At 38.0% G+C, this 15,256-nt stretch overlaps 1 protein-coding gene across 6 annotated transcripts in view; it reads right to left on the reverse strand.

Annotated features, from left to right (window-relative positions):
* The window catches only part of EXD2 (exonuclease 3'-5' domain containing 2), a 106,026-nt gene extending 103,933 nt beyond the window's left edge, over positions 1-2,093 (reverse strand). For 4 of the 6 annotated variants that reach the window (XM_037832448.1, XM_037832447.1, XM_037832446.1 and 1 more), the window contains exon 1: positions 1,989-2,093. The gene's annotated coding sequence lies outside the window, so the exon portion shown is untranslated. Of the gene's footprint in view, positions 1-1,587; positions 1,671-1,988 lie in introns of all 6 variants that reach the window. The other 2 variants (XM_037832445.1, XM_037832450.1) reach the window with 2 other exon arrangements.
* Positions 2,094-15,256: the final 13,163 nt, after the last annotated feature.

The following is a 15,256-nucleotide window of genomic DNA, read 5'->3' on the forward strand; positions in this document are numbered from 1 at the left end:
GCTATAGGAGTTCCCATCTGTGGCACTATTGGCATTTTGGGCAAGATAGTTCTTTGATGTGGGTTTCTAGGCACTAAATACCACAGCACTGCTTCACCCCTCCCCACCACCACCAGAAATGTTTCCCGATATTGCCCAAATCCCCTGAGGGGGGCAATATCACTTCTATTTGAGAACCACTGGAGTAGGGAATGATAGCCACAAAATACAAATATAAGATTGATAAATCTAAATATATAATTTTAAACTTTAGTTCAATAAAGATGCCATAAGGTTAAAGGACAAGCAACAACTTAAAATAAAAGAAAAACAATAAACTGCAAGTAAGTATTTAAAACATATATAAGTGACAAAAGACTGATATCTAGAATATATAAAATAATACTATAAATCAATAAAACAATAACCCAATAGAAAAAGACATTTCTCAAAAGAGAAAATACAAGTGACCAACAATTATGTAAAGATGCTCAACCTCATCAGTAATTTGGGAAATACAAATTAAAACAACAATACGAAATCATTTTCCATCCATCAGATTGGCAAAAAAATAAATGTTAAAAATGTTTAAAAGACTGTGGGAAAATGGACATTATTAAACACTGTTGGACATTTTGGCATTAAATGTCCACACACAGCAATTCGTCCCTCCACACCATAACCTTCCACCAGCTTTCCTTAAGAAATTCTTACATGGGTACACAGAGGTACAAGGAAGAATGTTCTCTGCCACACTGTATCTAACAGTGAAAAACATGGAAGCAATCCATGGAATTTCACACACAATGGAATTTACAAAGCACACAGAAAGAGTAACTCAGTAGATCTCTATATATTGACAAAGAAAAAGTTCCAAGACTCATTTCTAAGTATGAAAAGGCAAGTTGCTGAATACAAACGGTAGGCCGTATTTGTAAAACTTTAACACAAAAGATGACATACATGTTATATGTATATACTCTTGTCAAAAAATGCAAATGAAAAGAATTATAAAAATACATGCGACATTAGGAACAGTTGTTACTTTGGGGGAAGATACTGGAGAAGAGAAAAAGAGATGGAAAAAGATCAAAGAGGAAGTTTTGCTTAAATCTTTTACATAAATTCTTTACAAGAATCTGTGCATGGACTATAATTAGAATAAATACATTTTTAAAACAAGTTCAACTTAATCAAAAAGTAATCATTCCTTTCCCCTATTAAACCTCTTTCTCCCCCACTTTCTAATTCGTTACTTAACCAACCTTTCCGTGCAATTCCTTCTAGCCTTGTAATACAGCTAAGAAAATAATGTCTAAATACTTTCGTGTTTCCAAGAATGGATATACTGAGGGAGGTGATGTAGGTCCGACAGTATATCAAAAACTTATAAAGAGATTTGGGTTTCTTGGTATTTTAATGAACAGGTGTCAATTTTTGTAATAAATAATTATTAAGGTTCTTGTTTTATGTCTATCCTGGGATGCGAAGAAAGACGTGGCTCCCAGCATGGCCCAGAGCAGCAGAAGCCGTCAGGCAGGAAAGGGGCGGTAACAATGGGTAACAATGGGGAGGGAACGCTAATGTGGACGCGTCCAACACGCAAACCTCGAGGAGTTAACAGGTGCTGCCGACGATGCCTCCTTTTTAGCTGGTTGAGTCAAGAAACCATGCAGGTTTGGTAGGTGACCCTAAAGAATGGAGAAGGAGGGGGCTAGGAGGCGGGAATGAGGGGCCGCGGTCCGGTGTGGCGCCCTCGTTGCCCGCCCAAGGACTGAGCCGCCCCCGCCGCCGTGAAGGAGGGGAGAAGGCAGCGCCGGGGCGGGAGAGGGGGGAAGAGAGGTGGGGAGCAGAACCCTGACGCTCGGGGACTGCAGGATCCCCGCAACCTGTGGCCCCCGCACTCGTGAGTCTCAGCTTCCCCATCCCTCTCAATCCGCACTGAAAACCTTCTCTGCCCAACGCACAATCCCGCTTAAAGGCCCCACTGTCCCCTGAACGTCACTTACCTGACGTGAGCCGAACACCTACGGCACCTCACGTTGAAGAGATGGAACCTCGGCAGCCACCTGCGCGCGCCTACCAGGAGCCACTAGGGCCGAAATCACTTCCGGTCCTGTGGCGGGTCAAGAGGACGTAACCCTCGACAGGCTGTGTGAACGGGCGGCGCCATCTTGTACGGAACCTGCTGTTCCACCCCCAGGTTCTTCAATATTTAGCAAAGGATCTGCTAAAATTGAGAAGCCTTAACGTCTCTTCAGAAAATTGGAGTTTTTGTTTTTGTTTCTCCTGTGGTGTTTTTTGTTTGCCCCCCCCCCCCTTTTTTTTGAACTGAGACGCCTTTGGAATCCCCACAAATGTAATATGAGACATCTAATTTTCATTCTTTATTAGCCCAGGGGTAGTTTATCTACTACATTCATTTTCTTAACTGTTAAATGATTAAAGTAAATAGAATGAGGTTCACTATTTAAATAATATATTTCTCTTTAGCAGTGCATATTATCCTATAACCAGTATAATAATTTATGCCATCTTTATGTAACAATAACCACAGAACTTTCCGCTTGTATATGAAATCATTTATTCAACCAATCTTTGTTAGCAATTACTATGAGTGAGGCAGCTGATGTGTATTATGTGCTGTTGCTTCCTCATGGAATGTGTAGAACAGAAAGGGAAATGAGACATGCATAAATAACCAATGTAAGGTACAATAATAGCTGCCATTTGTTAACTATGTGCTCATGGTGTTCCAGGAACTCTGCAGAGAGTTTTGCATGTCTTATCTCATTTCATCCATTTTACAGAGAAGGGAGAAAGGTTAAATAACTTTCTCAAGGTAACTCAGCAAGTAAGTATTGGAGTTGGGATTATATAAACTCGGTATGTCTCTTTGTAAAGCTCTCATTCTCTGTATTATACTGCCTCATTCTCATTATATTGCCTCCAATACAACAATAGAAGGTCTAAGTTCCATTTGACAAGTACCCCATAAAGAGGAAATTCTGACAAATGTAGAGGATTAACCCCCTACATTTTTATCTGCTCCATCCTGAAACACCTCAAAAAAAATAAAAAAGAGTAAAGTGGAAATGCAAATTAAAACCACCATTACATAATTACATATCTACCAGAGTGGCTAAAATGAAAAAGAAACTATCAAGTGCTGAGAGATTGTGGAGCAACAGAACTCTCATGTGCTATTGAAGGGAGCGCAAATTGGTACAATCACTTTGTTAAACTGGCAGTATCAACTAAAGCTGAATGTATGCAAAGCCTTTGTTCCAATTTCACTCCCTCCTAGATATATATCCAGCAGAAATGTGTACATATGTTCACTAAAAGGACATGTACAAAAAGCTCATGGCCATACTGTTTGTAATAGCCCCAAACTGGAAAGGACACAAATGCTTATCAACACACAGTGGTAATGTATTCACATAATGGAATTCTATACAGAAATGAGAATGAATGATCTACAACTAAACTCAGCAATTTAGATGAATCTCACAAACACAATCTTGAGCAAAAGAAGCCAGACACAAAACAGTACATACTGTATGATGCCATTTATATAAAGTACAAAAGAGGTAAGACTAATCTATGCTGTTAGAAGCCAATGGCCAATGTAGTGATTAATCATGGGTGAGTATCGACTGGAAGGGAACAAGAGGAGGCTCATGAAGTCCTAATAATGTTCTATTTCTTGATCACAGTGCTAGTGTACTGGGTATGTTCAAATTGCATATTTGCAGGCACTTTTCTGAATGCATAGAGACTCCAGTGAAGTTTTTAAAATGAGAGTAAAGGAGTATAAAGTATATAAACCCAAAGAAGAAAGCACAGGAGAGGAGAAAATAGCTGGCTAAATATGTCAATAAATTTGTAGAAGATGGAAGACTAGAATGGCAGAATATAAACATTTGGGGAATCCCATAATAAATTGTCTGGATCCATAATCAATCACCCTGCCGCAAAGGCCCAGTCAATAAGCCTCATCTTTGCATACAGAATTTTCTATCAGTTTTTAGTGTTATCACTCCTAAATACGAAAAAATATCAATCACCAATCATTTCAAAAATGTCTCAAATTAAATTAACTTTTTCTAAATTACATGTTTAGAACTCTGCATGCAACAATTTAGAATACAAATAATTTTCAAACGAAGATTTAAGAAAATTGATTTTAAGCCATTGAGCAAATTTCTACAAATTTCAAAAAACTGCCATCACACAGAGCGCACTCTCTGGCATAGTAAAATTAAGTTAGAAATGAATAATAAAATGATCATTTTTAAAACATCATATGTTTGAAAGTTTTAAGATAGCATCAAAATAACTGAAAGGTCAAGAAGAAATTCCAATTAAAATTTATAATACTTAGTTTTCTGTGGTAATAACAATACTGTATATCAAAAGTTACAGGATACAGGTACATTAATAACCTTATATGTTTTTATACTAGAAAATAAGAAAGACTAAAAACTAATTATATAAGTGATCATCTTAATCATTAGCAAAGGAACAAAAGAATCCAAAATTAGAAGGAAGAAGACAGCAAAGATCAGAGAATAAATTAATAAAATAGAAAGAGATAAGCAACCAAACTAAAGTAGATCTTTTAAAGACTAATGAAGAAAACAAACTTCTGTGAAATTTATCCAGATAAAAGAGAAATAGTAACAAATAAATATTAAGACTAAAAAGGGGGATATAACTACAAGTACAGTTTAAGAAATTATAAAAGATGAAAAACAACTTTATGCCAAAAAATGGATAAAATGAATGTATTCCTAGAGAATTATAACTTACTGTAGTACCATTGGGGCTGTTCACATATATTTGCTGCTCTCTTTCTAAGCACATGAGAGGATTTCACTTCACAGGCATGTTGGATTTAAGCATTATGCTGGTTTGGAGCTGTTATGTACCCCATAAAATGTCATGTTCTTTTAATCCATCCCTGTGGTAGCAGCCCTACTGTGGTTGGGACCTTTTGGTATAATTGAGATGAAACCGGGCCAATACAGGATGAGTTTTAATCCCTTTACTGGGGTCCTTTATGAGGATAAAAGAGAGAAAACACCCAGCGATGTTTTGAGAGAAAGCCATTGAAACCAGAACCCAGGAGAGAAGGACCAGCAGACGTCATCGTGTGCCTTCCCATGTGACAAAGGAACCCTGGATGCCAGTAGCCTTTCCTCAGAGATGGTCTCTTCCTCTTGATGCCTTAATTTGGACATTTTCATGGCCTTAGAACTGTAAATCTGTAAACTAATAAATCCCCATTAAAAAAGCCAACCCATTTCTGGTTTATTGCATTCCAGCAGCTTTAGCAAACTGAAACAGGCATGGCCTAAATTAAAGTGTTGGAGAAAGATATACCATGCTTACATTGTTGAAAAAGGGCTGGAGTAGCTATATTAGTTTCAGAGAAAGCAAACCTCAAAACAAGAAATAGAATCAAAGATAGAGAAGGCATTGCATCATTCTGTTCTCTGAAAAGAAATACCTTAAATGTGTAGGCACTTAACAACAGAGTTTCAAAATACATGAGTTTTATAATGGGTGGAGGATTCACAAAATAATTATAAGTGAAAGAAGAGTTCAACAAAGCGGCAGAATACAAGATCAACATGCAAAAGTCAGTAGTGTTTCTGTATGATAGTAATGAGAAATCTGAGGAGGAAATCAAGAAAAAAATTCATTTATAATAGCAACCAAAACAATCAAATAACTAGGAATAAATTTAACCAAGGACATAAAGGATCTATACAAAGAAAACTAAAACAGTTTGCTAAAAGAAATCAAGTAAGACCTAAATAAGTGAAAGGACATACTGTTTTCATGGATTGGAAGACTAAACATAGTTAAGATGTCAATTCTGCCCAAAATGAGTCATAGATTCAACACCTTACCAATCAAAATCCCAACAACTTACTTTGCAGAAATAGAAAAACCAATAATCAAATCTATTTGTCAGGGCAGGGTACCCTGAATAGCTAAATATATCTTGAGAAAGAAAAATGAACTTGGAGGTCGCACACTATCTGGATTTAAAGCATATTACAAATCTACAGTGGTCAAAACAGCGTGGTACTGGCATGAAAATGGATATAGAGACCAATAGCATTGAATTGAGAGTTCAGAAATAGACACTCTCGTCTATGGACAACTGATTTTTGACAAGGTGGCCAAGTCCACTCAACTGGGACAGAACAGCCTCTTCAACAAATGGTGCCTGGAGAACTAGATATCCATATCCAAAAGAATGAAAGAGGACCCCTATCACACACCTTATACTAAAATTAACTCAAAATGGATCAAAGACTTAAACATAAAATGCTTAGAAGAAAATTTAGGGAAGTATCTTAAAGATCTTGTGAAAGGAGGTGGTTTCCTAGACCTCATACCCAAAGCATAAGCAATTAAAGAAAAAATAGATAAATGGGATCTCCTCAAAATTAAATACTTTTATGCATTAAAGGACTTTGTTAAGAAAGTCAAAAGGCAGCCTACTGAATGGGAGACAATATTCAAAAACCACATATCTGATAAGGGTTTAATATCCGGGATATATAAAGAGATCCTACAACTCAACAACATAAAGAAAGACAACCTAATTAAAAAATGGGCAAAAGACATGGATGGACTCTTTTCTAAAAAGAGGAAATACAAATGGCTCAAAAGCACATGAAAACTTCACTAGCTATTAAGGAAATACAAATCAAAACTACAAAGAAATACCATCTCACGCCTACTAGAGTGGCCATTTTGAAAAAAAAAAAAAAACAAAACTGCAAGTGCTTGAGAGGATGTGGAGAAATAGGTACACTTGTTTACTGTTTGTGGGAATGTAGAATGGTGCAGCCACTCTGGAAAACAGTTTGGTGGTTCCTTAGGAAGCTGAGTATGGAATTGTCATATGATCCAGCAACCCCATTACTAGGTATATACTTATAAGAACTGAAAGCAGGGACATGAAGACACATTTTCACACTGATGTTTATAGTGGCATTATTTACTATTGCCCAAAGATGGAAATAACTCAAGTGTCCATTAACAGATGAATGGATAAACAAAATGTGGTATATACATATGATGGAATATTATGCAGCTGTAAGACAAAATAATGTCATGATGCATGAAACAATGTGGATGAAACTCGAGGACATCGCATAGAGCGAAATAAGCCAGAAACAAAAGGACAAATACTTTAGTGCAAACTAAAGTATTTATAGTGAGAGCTAAAATGTAAATAAGAGGGGGATATAAGGGAGGGGTGTGGGATTTCCTTTTCTTCTTTCTTTATGGAAGAAATGGAAATGTTCTCATATAGATTGTAGTGATGAATGCATAACTATGTGTTTATATCAGGAGCAATTGATTGTACACTTAGGATGGGTTGTATGGTGTGTGAATAAAACTGTTAAAAAAATAAACAGAAAACTACAAGTGCTGGAGGAGACATGGAGAAAGAGGTATACCTATTCACTGTTGGTAGGGAAGTAGAATTTTGCAGCCCCTCTGGAGGGCAATGTGGTGGTTCCTCAGGAAGCAAAGTATAGAATTGCTATATTAGCAATCATGGTACTAGGTATGTACTTGGAAGAACTGAAGGCAGAGACATGAATACACATTGGCACACCAATGAATATGGTGGCATTATTCATGATTTTCAATGGATGAAGGCAGCCCAAGGGTCTAGCAACTGAGGAGTGGAAGGGTGAGCTGTGGCGTATATATACGATGGAATATTGTGCAACTGCAGAAAGGAATGTAGTCAAGAGGCAACAATCTGAATGAAACTTGAGAATATTATGTTGAGTGAAATAAGCCAGAAATGAAAGGACAGATATTGTATGGTCTCATTAATATAAACTAACTATAATGAACAGACTCTGAGAGTTAAAGTCAAAAGCACAGGTTATCAGGAGATAGAAAAAGGGCAGAGGTTGAGCAATCAATGCTTAAGGAGTACAGAATGTTCAATAAGGTTGATTGTAAAGGTTCGGAAATGGATAGCACAATACTGTGTGAGGGTAGCATGATATTGTAAGTGTAATTAACAAGTTGTGTATGAGTATAGTTGAAAAAGGAAGGCAAGAGTCATGTATATCAAACGAAAGAAAGCTAGAGGGTAAAAACTGGGACTGTATAACTTAGTGAAACCTAGAGTGGACAATGGTGGCGGTTAATTGTATAAATATTAGAAAACTAGAACAAATGTATGTCACTAATACAGGCATTAATAATAGGGTGGTATATGGGGAAAAACACAATGTAAATAAAGGCCTATAGTGAACAATAACATTGCAGTATTCTTGCATTAATGGTAACGAAGGCACTATACCAAAGCTAAATGTCAGTAATAGGGGGATATAAAGGATATGGGATTTTTTTCTTTGGAGGAAATGAGAATGTTCTCATATCAATTGTAGTGGTGGATGAATAACTATGTAATTATACCGAGAATCACTGATTGTACACTTATGATGGATAGTATGGTGTGTGAATAAAATTGTTAAAAAATAATAATGGGGAATATGCTGGTTTGGATATATTATGTCCCCCCAAAAGCCATATTCTTTAATGCAATCTTATGGGGGCAGACTAATCAGTCTGTTGATTAGGGTTGAAATGTTTGATTAAATTATTTCTATGGGGATGTGGACCCTGCCCTTTCAGGATGGGTCTTAATTAAATCACTGGAGTCCTATAAGAGAGCTCGCAGACAGAAGGAGCTCAGAGCAGCTTGAGAGAGACATTTTGGAGAATGCCATTTTGAAACACAACTGAGGAGCAGAGGACAAGCAGATGCCAACCACGTGCCTTCCCAGCTGACAGAGATGTTCTGGACACCATTGGCTGTTCTTCAGTAAGGTATCCTCTTGTTGATGCCTTAGTTTGGACACTGTTATGGCCTTAGAACTGTAAATTTGTAATCCAATAAATCCCCTTTATAAAAGCCAATCCATTTCTGGTACTTTGTGTAATGGCAGCATTAGCAAACTGGAACAGGGAGGATAAGAGGTATGAGATATTTTGGATTTTCTTTTTAATTTTAATTTTTGTTTGAGTAATGAAAATGTTCTAAAATTGATTGTCATGATAAATGCACAACTATGTGATGATACTGTAAGCCATTAATTGTATAGTTTGGATGGATTATATGATGTGTGAATATATCTCAATACAATTACAGTAAAAAAGGTAATAAAGGTAATGGCTGTGGGCAAAAAAAAGTGTGCACACTGCTGGCACAGGCCTCTTTTGCCCTTTTGTTCTTGACCTTCCATTTGTTCTTGCTTAGACTAAGACCTGATGGCTGGAACACCAACAACTCCCTGAGATCATAGTAGCACCTTGAGGATAAAAGTCAGGTGCTTAGAAGAGTAGATTGGAGTGGTAGAAGTCTGGATCCCTGAGGCCTTTGTGTAGTTCCCATAGTAGCCCTGGATTACCTACTGCTGTACTTCTTTTACATTAGAAAATAAACCCCTAATTTTTTTTTTTTTACACCACTGCCATCATGTCTTGGTTACTGTTGGTTGAACCCAATCCCTAACTGATACAGGAAACTAAAGATATTAATAATGAAAGTGATTTTCACCAGAGAAGAAAAAGCTGACAGTACAGAACTTTGGGAGAAGAGCAAAGTGCTGCTTTCCTATGGAATCCACTTCAGAATCTAATTGACCTCAGTGTCTCCTAAAGTTTGGGTTCTGCATTGGATGCTTAGTGCTCAGACTGTCTGAGAGTGAAAAACCATAGTGTCATGGCCCAAGTGGACCTTTGCTGCCAAGAGGCCAAAGAAGATGCCAGGCATGTTCAGAGGCATGAACTTCTTACTCAGGGCTTACTTACAAGGGAAAAAAATGGAAGTTGGCCCATTGCCCAGAATTCAGGGGCTACCCTGGATGGATTCAGGAGCTGCTCTGAATGGCGCCCAGTTCAGAGCACAATGTGGAAATAGTCTGCACTTCGGGGGGCTGAATAAGCTGCTTATAAGGGCTGGACATTCCAATGGGTATGAGAGCATAAGGCAGGGAGCAGGGTCATGCAACATAGGGTGGGGTTGATTGTAATCAACAGGGAGGAGGAGAGGATTATAGAGATAACAGTATCTCAGGGAATCTCAGGGAGGAGTTAGTTTTGGGTATAGATTATAGTTAGCATCTGATATTACAAGGAGAATAGGTCAAACCTCAACTGACCTAAGTCATGCAAGCTGCTGTGTGCAATCTTCAAGGCCCTTGGTGAATGCCCTGTGCATGGGGTTCCCACACAGAGGAAGACAGTTGGTGGCAGAACTATTGACAATTCAACCACTGGAATCAGTGACTTTCAATGATGTAGCTACAGACTTTGCTGGGGAAGAGTGGGCCTTGCTGGACACAACAAAGAGAAAGGTTTTCAGAGCTGTTGTGCTGGAGAATATCAATCATCTGGTGTTTGTGGGTTATCAGTTCTGCAAATCACATGTGGTTTCCCAGTTGGAACAAGGAGAGGAACTATGGAGAGAAGGATCAGGATTTCTTCAAGGACAGAGTCCAGGAAAGGAAAATGACCATAAAAAAGAAGAAATGATAACCATGCAACATATCTGCAAGAAGGACATATCTATCATCCAAAGCAGCAGATTTCTTACACTGGAAAGGATCCCTTTGAAAGTAATGATTTGGGAGATATTTCATTCACTCCACATTAACTGACATGGGAAAGAAACACTATGTGAACAAACAATTTCAAAAAGCTCTCAATTATCAGTCATTCTTTAGTCAACATAAGCAAATTCATACTGGACATAAGTCATATGATGGTCATCTGTGTGGAAAAATCTTCAGAAGTAGTTCTGTCCTTAGACAACATGAGAAAACACACACTGGAGAGAAGCCATATGGCTGCCATCTATGTGGGAAATCACTGATTGTTCTACCCTCAGACGACATGTGAGAACACACACTGGAGAGAAACCATATGTCTGCCATTTATGTGGGAAATCCTTCAGTCAACATTTTCACCTTAAACAACATGAGAGAACTCACACTGGGGTGAAACCATATGTCTGCCATGTATGTGTGAAATTCTTCAGTCAGTGTTATCATCTTAGGCAACATGACAGAACTCACATTGGGGATAAACCATATGTCTCCCATCTATGTGGGAAAGACTTCACTGATGGTTCTAACCACAGACAACACATACACTGGGGAGAAACCATATGTGTGCCATGTATGTGGGAAAGACTTCACTGTTAGGTCTACCCTCAGACAACATGAAAGAACTGACACTGGAGAGAAACCATATGTCTGTCATCTATGTGGGAAATCCTTCAGTCAATGTGGTAACCTTAGGCAACATGATAGAACTCACAATGAGGAGAAACCATATGTCATGTATGTGGGATATCATTCAGTCAATGTTTTCACCTTAGGCAACATGATAGAATTCATACTGCGGAGAAACCATATGTCTGCCATCTGTGTGAGAAAGACTTCACTGATAGTGCTACCCTCAGACAACATGAGATAACTAACACTGAGGAGAAAGCATGTCTGCTATCTAGGTGGGAAAAACTTTAGACATTGTTTTACCATTAGACAACATCAGAGAACTCATTAAATATGTTTTGCATATGGAAGAGACCTCAGCCACAGCTCTAACCTTAAAAAGAGAGAACTCACAAAATGCAATTCTCTGTCAATGTAATCAACATGTAAATGCCTTTATTTACAATCTATCCTTAAATAACATGATCGTACTATCCTGGGAGGAACCCTATATCTGTAATTACCTATAATAGATTTCAGTTGAGCTCCAGCCTTGGGTGTACAAGCATAGCTCACAGTAGGAATAACTCTTAAATCAGAAAACTGGATAGAAAAGTCCTTACCAGGAGGAGAAAACTCTAGGAGAACAAGAGATAAATAAAAAATGTGAGAAATCCTTTACTTACAGAGCAATGTGTGGAATATATGTGAAGTTTCACATTTATAAGTCGTTCTCTGTATATATAGAATGAAGAAAACTCCGGTGGCTTTGGGTTTATTCACCAATGTTAAATTTCTCATACTGAGGAAATGTCAACCCTAAAATCAGAGTGAAGAAGTATTCAGCTGGAATTCATATCAGGAATATCCAACTAGGAAAAACATCTAACAAGAATGCTTTACCCACAATTCAGTCATGAATTCATAGTTTTGCATAATAACCTATTAATGAGAACTCAGTTAAAATATGGGATTGTGAAGTGATCTGGGACTATTGAATTAAGAGTTTTGTAATGAGTTGTAGGCAAGGAAATTAGTTTTCTTTTCAATGGATTGGTACTTGTAAATACTTATGAAGTAAAAGCTGTGGCTGAAAATTCTATGATATCAGTAATCTTCTATTTTTTCATACAACTCTAAACATAATTATGATGACTAGGTTAAATCAGAAAATAACTTTGAATGTTAACTGAAAGATGTACAACCAAGATGATGTGTCATAATTTTTATATACTGTTAACAGGTATGTACACAGCAATGAAAAACAGAATGTAGATAAACAGAGAAAAAAAATAATGAATTCATGTCACACCAGTCAACTAAAACCTATTTAATACAGTGCCCAGCACTGAAGGTGCACAAATAAAGGTGGAAAACATTTATTGAGTTTGCTTAATATGTTGAAGATACAGGTCAAAACTTAAATGAACCACTGTCTAAATAGGCTGTTTCTGAAAATTACTCCTCTTTTCATCCCTCAATATCTTCTCCATCCTTATTGACTGATTTTACACTGCTCTCTCTCTTCTATAAATTCATAATATTATGAAGTACTCTGTAGACTATAAAAAATGTGTAGTTATTCTCTGTGTACTTAAGAAGCTTACAAGCTAGTTGGAAACAAAAGAAATTGTTAACAGGTAAGAAGAGATATCCTTTTTTTGGCAGCTCAGGAGATAACACCCCCCCCCCCTTTGGGGAGACACTTGTATTCATTTAAAAGAAATTCAAACAGTCCTCTTAGAATACATCCCAATGGGGAATACTTACTGAAAAATAGGGCTTAAGAGGATGTTGAATCAGCATTCTCTTTGTTCTGTGGTGGGTGTGTGCTTGGAGACAGAACCCTAGGCTGAGTTGAATTGCTTTATGTGGTAAAAAAATGAATGAGGGCGGCCTCACCCTCATCAAGATGGCAGAGTGAGAGGCTTCAGGGCCTCATCCAATCCACCCACAGAAGTTTTGGACAACCAGCAAGAATTGACAAAAAGTTCCTTCTCAAAGCTCTGGAAAACAGTTAAAGGAATACAATACAGAGCAAATACCAAATCAAAGAAAAAACTACTTAGAAGCAGTAGGATCTCATGGCACTCTGGCTTTGTGTGGAACTAGCCCTCTTTACCAGTACAGGTTCCTAATTCCAGTTCTGGAGAGAGCAAAGTAAGCCTCGTGCACATACTGGGAGCAGTATCTCTGACCCAATCTATCTGGTGGTGGCCTGAAGGAGTTGCCATCCCATAACTTGCCCTGTGTGTAGAAGGCAGCTCACAGGACTGATATACTATGCTGCAGGAGAGCAGTTGAGTGGCAGCATATGGCAAGGGATTGCTGGCTTTAGGATATATAGTACAGTAGCTGGGACAGTGGGGAAAATGTTTCTTAGGGAAGAGGGGACATTTACATCTGTGTAAATGGAATTCCCAGGCCCACATGTGCATGCCTAAGACAGGATACATATACAGAAACAATCAGGGCAGTCCCTATACTTTGACTTTCAGCTATTTTCTACACTCATTGTGTGGACAAGGTCTGAAGGAGAGCTTTTATACAGGACAATCTGCAAAGACTAGGAAAGATAGTTTTCTTTTCTCCCCCCATTTTTTGTTAGTTCCTGGCATTTAAGGAAAGCTCTGACATAACACTAGCTGGAGACAAGATTAAGGAACAGATGGCTCAGAGTCTAAATTCTGGCAATTACACATTAAAATATAAAAATGTTCAGGTCTCAACAAAAGATTACAAAACACACAAAGAAACAGAAGTGATGACCCAGGCAAAGGAGAAGATTAGAGCAATCAAAGCCATGAATGAGGAGGACCAGACCTGAGACATACACAGATTTAATAAATTGTTCCTAAATATGCTCAGAGAGCTAATGGAAAATATGGATGAAGAACTAAAGGAAATCAGGAAAATGGCAGATGACCACAAAAAGAATATCAATATAGAGATGGAAATTATGAAAAGACACAAAACAGAGTTAAAGACCACAGTAACAGAATTAAAAAAATTCCCTAAAAAGGATTCAATAGCAGATTGCAGTTAGCAGAGGAAAGAATCAGTGAACTTGAAAATAAGACAACAGAAATCAGTCAGAGGAGCAGAAAGAAGAAAAAATGAAAAAAAAAAAAAAAAGTGAATAGAGCCTGAGGAACCCATGGGACACAATCAATAATACCAATATACACATTGTGGAAGCCCCAGAAGGAGGATAAAGAGAGAAAGGGACCAAGAGAATATTCAAAAACTAATGGCTGGAAACTTCTCAAATTTAGCAAAAGACAGAAATGTACACATGCAAGATGCTCAATGAACTCCAAACAGGATAAAACCAAATAACATGTGGCATATAATCAAACTGTTGAATGTCAAGACAAAGAGAGAATTCTGAAAGCCACAAGAGTGAAGCAACATGTCTCATACAAGGGAACCTCAATAAGATTAAGTACCAATTTCTGATCAGAAATTATGGAGGCAAGAAGGCAGCAAGATGATGTATTTAATGTGCTGAAAGGAAACTGCCATTCAAGAATTCTATATCCAGAGGATCTAAGATGGTGGCATAGAGAGGAGTGGAAGCTAAGTAGTCCCCCTGGAACAATTAAGAAAAACCAGAAACAACTAGCAAATAATCTGGAATAACTGCAGGGGGACGAACGTGAACGTCCACTCATCATACACCAACCTGAATTGGGAGGAATGCCTGAGATCACAGCATAAAATCTGTTAAGTAAAAACTGTGGATCCAAATCGGGAGACCCCTCCCCCACAGCCCAAGCTACAAAGTCTCACGGTGCCAGAGAGAAGCTTTCTCCCAGCAAGCAAATATAGCTCAGCTGAGCTCCACCTGGGGTTTTAATTAGCGAGAGTGAACTGCTCACTACGAGGTACGAATCCCCAACAAGTAGACAGAGACTTTGGGTGATGGCTGACCTTGGAGAGCTGGAGGGTCACCTTGGACTAGCTCTGTTCCTTTTTCGACTCAGTGGAGAAAGCCTCAG

The sequence above is a fragment of the Choloepus didactylus genome, chromosome 4 (genome assembly GCF_015220235.1).
Source record: "Choloepus didactylus isolate mChoDid1 chromosome 4, mChoDid1.pri, whole genome shotgun sequence".
In the NCBI taxonomy this organism is placed as follows: Eukaryota; Metazoa; Chordata; class Mammalia; order Pilosa; family Megalonychidae; genus Choloepus; species Choloepus didactylus.